The sequence below is a fragment of the Mytilus californianus genome, unplaced genomic scaffold, assembly GCF_021869535.1.
Source record: "Mytilus californianus isolate M0D057914Y unplaced genomic scaffold, xbMytCali1.0.p SCAF_8, whole genome shotgun sequence".
NCBI classification, from domain to species: domain Eukaryota; kingdom Metazoa; phylum Mollusca; class Bivalvia; order Mytilida; family Mytilidae; genus Mytilus; species Mytilus californianus.
The window spans coordinates 60,884,208-60,892,312 of record NW_026262734.1 but is presented as its reverse complement, the minus strand read 5'-3'; positions in this window follow the sequence as shown (position 1 = coordinate 60,892,312).

Sequence of the window (8,105 nt, the reverse complement as noted above, 5' to 3'; positions counted from 1 at the left end):
AATATTGTATAAATGTGCTTATTTTGATAAGACAAATTGTGCTTTACAATCTCAGTAATGATACTAGATATATGGTAAGCTATAATATATTCATTTGCAAATGGTAGCAGCAATGAATGTTAAAGAACTATACAAATGAAAACAGGAAGATTTTTCTCTCAACATGCAAATTTTGCTTTGATGTTGGACATGAAATATCTGACTTATTTTCCTTTTAAAAAGGGAATATTATAGTGTACATTGAATATGTGCATTACTAATCTTTATGTGACTAAGTGTTGCCTAGTTATAGGCTAAGTCATATCTCTGTAAACAATTGTATACAGGTGTTTAGGGGACTAATCCCCTACACATTTTTCATGTCAGATAGCAAATACTGAAGAAAGTAGTATTACATGAATTTATGTAGAATTTATAAAGTTTCTATAATGATAATCAAATGATTATATTGCATCTATGCATCTGTATTATTGAAATCCATGATGGAAATTAAAATAGAAAATGGTGATCTTTCTAGACTCCATGAACTTGAAATAGAATTGCTATATTGATGCTTTTGTATCATCAGTTAATAAGAATTGACATATTCATAGTATGAAATATATATATATATTTTTATGCTCAATCGAGAAATGTAACTTTGAAAAGTATTCTATAAAGCATTAGAATTTGCAAAACAAATTGCAAACTTATATTTTGCTTACCACCTAAATCTGTACATGTACACTGGATTTTCTTTTCAGTTCAATTAGAAATTACTCTTCTTAATTACATGTAGTTATATTGCTCTAAATATAACATAGCCATATATAACATTAGATGTATATATATAGAAAAATAGTACATGTAAGATGTATCATAAGAATATTGTACAGGAGCAGTTCAAGTCTTGACTGATAAAGGTTAATATACAGTAATAGTTATATTCCTTTTTAATATCCAACATGTGTATGGATATCAGGATGGGTGAAGGTCATTTTCAAATGTGACAGTTTACAATGAAGTACATGTATCAACTTTGTAACCCTTCTCCAGTTCTTTTTTAAGAAAATTATCAGATTATCAGATGAGTGTTCACAGAACAGTATTACTTAAATCTTAGGATTTTAAAACATGCTGGATCAAGTTTTGATTCTGGATATATTGATTTATATTAATTCTTATAACATAAGATATTAAATAGCTACGCTGTTTTTTGTATAATTTGTTTATACTTAATGAAATATCATAACGATGATACTTTTGAGATGATTTACTTCAGAATGTTACATTAGATGCAGTATGTATATGTCTACTAGACCTAGTCTGTATGAAGTGTTGGACTTTAAGATTCAATTTACCCAGTATTATCAACACTGTTTGATATATATATACTACATACTCATTGTCATAAACAAACATGGAATGTAAATTTACTGAACCAGACATCAAATACTATATTGTAGTTGGTAAATTCCAGATAATAATAAGAAGAAATTTGTAAATATAGTCACTTTATTAAGTGTCCTGAATAAGATCTACAGTAGAGGCTGATCATCTTTGACATCCACATGTAGTTTTAAATAAGTCAACCTTTAATTAACAGGTGATCTTAGTGTGACAATAATCACCTATTTATGATTTTTTAATATGACTCAGAGAGGAGTTTTTGATTGCTAAGTTATGTTAAAGTTATGAATATTAACACTATTTGAAGCTTTCGTTGCTTACTTGAGCTTTTGAATCAATTTTTCTGTTCTTACAATATTAAAGACAGACTGAATTTGCAACTGTCATGCAAAGAGATAATACTTGTAGAACTTGCAGTGACAGTCATAAGCTTGTAAATATACTAGATATTTTACCATGGATTAATATTAGATAAATCAGATATACATGATATTGAAACCTCAGAAGGCTAATGAAAATCTGTATCTGGCAGTGTTTACATCGTTACTTAAACTACTGTCTCCTGAATTTGTCTTCAAATTCTTGTTTTTTCATACACCTCTGAACTACAGAGAGTGTCATGTTAGAAGTGTACAAAAAAGAAGGGCTAAAGAATTAAAACACTTTCAAATATTTAAGAAAAGTGTTGCAGAATAATATGTCAGTAGATATTTAGATATACAATTAATGGTTTGTAAGCAAGTATCAGGCAAATGTTTTTTTGAAAATTCAAAACTTGTTATATAGATAAAGGAAGATGTGGTATGAGTGTTATGCTCTTTATATAGTTAAGAGAATTTGTCTTGAATGTCTAGAATAAGTTATTATTCTTGAAAATAGTGAAATTCAGACTACAAAATACATTGAGAGAAATAGATATTTTGTTGTATATTAATTTTCAAAATTGAATGTTTTTGAAACTATTTATTTTTTATACCTATTGGTATTAATACACAAATTTGGTACTTTAACCTAATATTTAGATTATATTTATTATTAAGTCAGAAAGATTAGTTAGATTGACTACTATCTGAGTCTCCAGTATATTCTGGACTGTTTCAGCAAATTCTGATTTGCTCTCTGTTAGTTGTTCAGGGAACTACTTGTTTGTGCCAACACTTTGAATATGCTATAGTTACATCCTCGAAGAGCCGAGGAGCGTAATTAGTAGAATGGACTCTCATCCAAGTATAACTTGGAATATGAAGGATGAGAGTCATTCTAGTAATGGAGCCTGAGGCTCAAGAGGATGTAACAATTTACCCACCCAGTTTGGAGGGTACTGTTTGCCCATCCCAATTGTTTTGGTTGCACAAACAAACTTTGAATCATGATTGGCACAGGTAATAGCCGCAGTATTTATAGCTAGGTATAGCTACGTCATACCCATAGGTCAAGGATTTTGACCTCTTTTAAATGAGATGCCTCGTTGTACATCGGGAAATGAATGCTATAGTTACATCCTCTTGAGCCTCAGGCTCCATTACTAGAATGACTCTCATCCTTCATATTCCAAGTTATACTTGGATGAGAGTCCATTCTCGTTTCTAATGTTTCTTTTAATATGAATATTCATTTATTTAGCTATATATAATTCCACTAACAAATAATCATGTATCTTTTACTGATAAATTATCATTACATTTTATAGAAACTACATATAATCTGCTTTACAGTTATGAACACTTATGGTCCTACAGACACTCTGTGCTTTTGACATGACACAAGGTCTTGCTTTTCTAGAGTGTTTATGTACTTTTTTACTTAATTTGTGATATGTACAAAAAAAGAAGACGTAGTATGATTGCCAATTCGACAACTCTTCACAAGAGACCAAATGACAGAGAAATTAACAACTATAGGCCACCGTACGACCTTCGACAATGAGCAAAGCCCATACCGAATAGTCAGCTATAAGAGGCATAAAAATGACAAATGTAAAACAACTACAACTATAAAACTAACGGCCTAAATAATGTACAAAAAAATGAACGAAAGCACAGCAACAAACGATAACCACTGAACTACAGGCTCCTTGCTTGGGACAGTCACATCCATACATATGTGGCGGGGTTAAACATGTTAACGGGTCCACTTACCTAATACAGTGGTGTAACAGTACGAAATAATTCATTAGTATTCTAGACTGGATAACTATTTTGTATTTATAAATTGTAGTTGTTTTTAAGATAGTGTTCAGTAGCTTTGAATACTCTAAGATCGGTACATGGACTTTATTTGGAAATACCAGTAATTGCTGTTTGTGTGCTTCGTTTTAGTCGGACGAGTCAATCCCTTTCTAACTGTTTACTAATTGTGAGTAGGAATGATCATTTGATAAACATACTTCTACGATCTCTATTAGCTTTAACTTGGACATATATAAAAACTATGTAGAAAAGAGAAGCATGCGTAAAATAAGTTCTCGACATAAATTGGCTAAAATATCAGATAAGAATTTAGCCTCAAGCTATAATACTTATGATGATGATGATACTGATGTTTGTCTTATATCCAGTGACAAATGTAACATATATATTAAGGATGATGAAATGATAATGATAAATGATTATACCTTTTTGTACATGACCAACACTTACAGTCGCATTTTATATGCTAGGTACATTAGCGTACCCGATACAAAGACACACTTGTCTTTCTTCGATTAAACCAACACCTGCTCTTACTCGTGAATGCATCATGTTTGGTGGTGAAGCAGAAAAATTCAGTCTTAAAATCATTCGATCAGGGGGTCCAACAAAATAATTGAACCCGTAATCGAGACAAACCTGCTACCAGTCAATCCAATATTTAATAAAACCTGTTTATATATTTTATGCTTTATGTGCATAATTTACTATTCCAGCAACACTTCTTTTGTTGCATAATTTTTTTGGTTTTCCCCCTTGTTTCTTTGTATCAAAAAGCTTAGTTTTTATTGCAAAATGTGTTTCATAGCTTCCATTATCCTTGTGACTTGCTATTGTATAAATATCCAGTAGGCATGCAATTATTATTCTAAATAGTATAAAATATTTTTTAACAAGTAAAGATTACCCCGTTTTGATCCAGACTTCCTTACCACTAGCATCTAAGATACATACACTGATAAAAAAATTGTACCTGCACTCATGTTGCAATCACTCTGTCTTTCCGTCCGCCAGTCTGTCCCGGTTCAACAAATATTTTCAATTTTCTCTTCAAAAACATTAGTATGCTTAGCATGCATTCTTTTTTCGATTTATTCCTTACACTCCGACATGTATATACCTGGATTCGTTTGAAGCATCCAACTATCAAACAGAGTCCAAATGGCGTGAATTACGACTATAGTGGCTCGTGCTGTCGTCAACAATAAGCAAATACTCATACCGTATTATCAGATACTATAGTATATAAGGCATTGACTTTGAAAGTGTAAACAGTTCAAACGAAAATAAACATTTTTACAAGAGTAAAATTAACCCAAAAATGACAGAAAAGAACCAACGACATCCACTGAATTGAAAGCTCCTGACTTGGGAAAGCCAATATAGAATTTGGCCTGATTAAATGCGTTACCAGCGCTCAACATTCTGGTGTAACAGCACAATATAAGAAGAAAATTCAGTTGGGAACAGCTCAACTAATCAATATCGAATTAAGCCTAAAACAATTACATTTTTATAATGAAAGACAAAGAGTACCGATCTTAAAGTACCCACAGGTACTGAAAGCTAATTCTTACATGTTAAATTACCTGAGAATATTTAACGTATTTAGTTAAAAAAAAAATAAAAAAAAATAAGGATATATGGTATGATTGCCATTAAGAAACGAAGTCGATGTAAGCAATGCTAGGCAACCGTACGGCCTTCATCAATGAGAAAAATCCATACCGTATAGTCGACTATAAAAGGAACCAACTTGAAAAATATGAAACAATTCAATTGAGAAAACTACCGGCCTGATTTAAAACAAAACAATTTACGGAAAACAAATATATAAGATATGAACCACCGTCAACAAGTGAACCACAGGCTCCTGACATGGGACAGGCACATAAGGAGTGAGTGTTCAACCCCCTCCGCCTAAGCCTGGGACAGTGGGGACAACACGACATAAGAACAACCTGGCAAAACCTTCCTTCAGAGAGCTTGGTTTACATATGGAATTTTTGGTCCTCAATGCTCTTCAATTTTATACTTGTTTGGCTTTCTAATTATTTTGATCTGAGCGTCACTGATGAGTCTTATGTAGACGAAACGCGCGTCTGGCGTATCAAATTATAAACCTGGTACCTTTGATAACTATATACATATTTAAAGTAATTAGAAAACGTTTCCCTTAATACGTGACGTAAAACAGATGAAGCTTTGCTGCTTGCCTTATTTCTTTCAGAACATGTGAAAGCGTACCAACGTACGGTCAGAAAAAGATGAACAAAGTCTTCTGTGATAGATGACACAAGTCTCTCTTCTCAAGATAATGTCTGTATAATACGTAACCATGAATAATTCTATGATTGACTATTTTAGAGGCTGTTATGACAGAGAAGTAAACAGACAGAAAGTCAAAGGACAAAAGTCACGAATATATTAAAGAAAAATCTTGAAATATATTCTTTTTATTATATATAATCATTTATAAGTTTAGGAAATTGTTCAAAAGCCTTGATAAATTATTAAATTTTAATCAAGCAAAGGATATATTCTTTGCACCATGAAGCCATTTAAGTAACAAGCCATTTTGACATTTTGTTTTCATAACAATTACATGTATTTGATCATTATTGATATTCATTGAATAAATTCTAATAACAAAATTGCTTTATATTTAAGAGTTAAAGAATTTTTTTTTGAAATTAAGTGTTTTCTTGTTCAAAGAAAAATAATCTCAAAACTGAATTGTGACTTTTTGTCCTGTGACATTTTGTACGTGACTTTTTGTCTTTGACTTTCTGTCCTACATTCAACAGAGAGCTGACACTGTAAGGTTGACCTATTAATTTATGCATAATTGTTTCAAGTTCTCTGACAAGAACGAAAAATGTATCACTTGGTTTCCGAAGACCCCTGTCCTGTTTGTTAAACCATTTCCCATATGCATTTACAAATGTAATGTTATTAGTACAGTTCAAATCATTTGCTTGCAGTGGATAATTTATTACACACTGAGTAACGTTTCTTCAATGCCTTTATGATGAAACCGACTACTTGTATATAATACACAATGCCGCGATGATGCAGTAATTCTTCTTGAAATGTGTGGTCAGTTCTCAAACTGTGTAATTGGCGAAATAGCAGCCTACAATCACTTGTTGTGGTAATTTTAGTTGAGCTTGCCATAAAAATGGTTTTGCTCATAGTTCCCGAAGTTGATAGTTCGGGAAGAAGCAAAGTTGCATATAGCAATAATGTCATCATTTACAAGGATGATATATTTTTTTCAATGTTTTGGCAATTGAATGAAATTAAAAATTTACAGAAGTTTACAAATAAACACATTGTTCTTACACATTGTATTTCGCTTTTTCATCAAAAGTAAACACTTTAATTTGGTTGGTTGACCGTTATGGAATAACCGTTTCACAGATGATATCGGATATGTTCCTCATGTCGTAACTACAATATCCTTTTCTTCCCTTGTCACGAATGTGACCTACCGAATTAGACTATTTACCGGATTTGTAATAACATTAGCAACACGATGGGTACCATATGTGGAGCAGGATCTGCTTACCCTTCCGGAGCACCTGAGATCACCCCCAGTTTGGGTGGGATTCGTGTTGCTTAGTCTTTTGTTTTCTACAAATGTATGCTGTGTCATCTGTACTATTATTTGTCTGTTTGTCTTAGTATTTTTGGCATGTCAGTTTGTTTTCGATCTATGAGTTTGACTGTCCCTCTGGTATCTTTCGTCTCTCTTTAATTACGATATGTCATTAAAAGTAACTTGAGCGGGAAACAATATTAATTACATAAAAAAATGATTAAAGTTCCTTCCCATCACAACAATGTCTATACGTAACAAAAGTAAGAAAATAACTCGATACATGTGTAAAAAAAGTTACACAGAATAATTGTTCCGATATCGTAAGTGACAAGTAGCAGTGGTGAGTTGCGAAGTCTCGCCGCGTAAGAGAAAACGATAAACCACGAGATTCCAATCCTTCTTACTATACAAACCCTTGCTACTGTCGGCTTGTCGTCAAAAGGGGAACTACGAACTCAGGATATATAATTTAATTCAACTTCAAAATGTATGTTCAATATTCAAAAGAAAATCTTTTTTTGTTATCTATAGTTTATTGTTATAAGATTTATAAAGCTAAGCAGGTTTTGATCGACACGAGCCAAACTTCTCCTATATGTCATTCATAACCAGTGTGTATTGTAAATTTCAATGATCATGTTGATAACAAATTATTAAATGGACAAAGCTTATGATCATGAATGGTAAGAAAAAAGAAGTTTTAAAAATGAAATATGATCATATATTTGATGGAAATTTAGACTTACTCAAAAGCTGTGATATAAACACAAAATTTTACAAAAAAAGATTCATAACATTTCAAAATTTGTATTGAAAATCGCAAGTGTTAAGAAATTAAGAAGTATCACACTATTAGAGAGGGTCTGGAGGGTCTACTATAAAGAATATAGAATAATGGGTCAATACTACAGAAAAATGGTTAA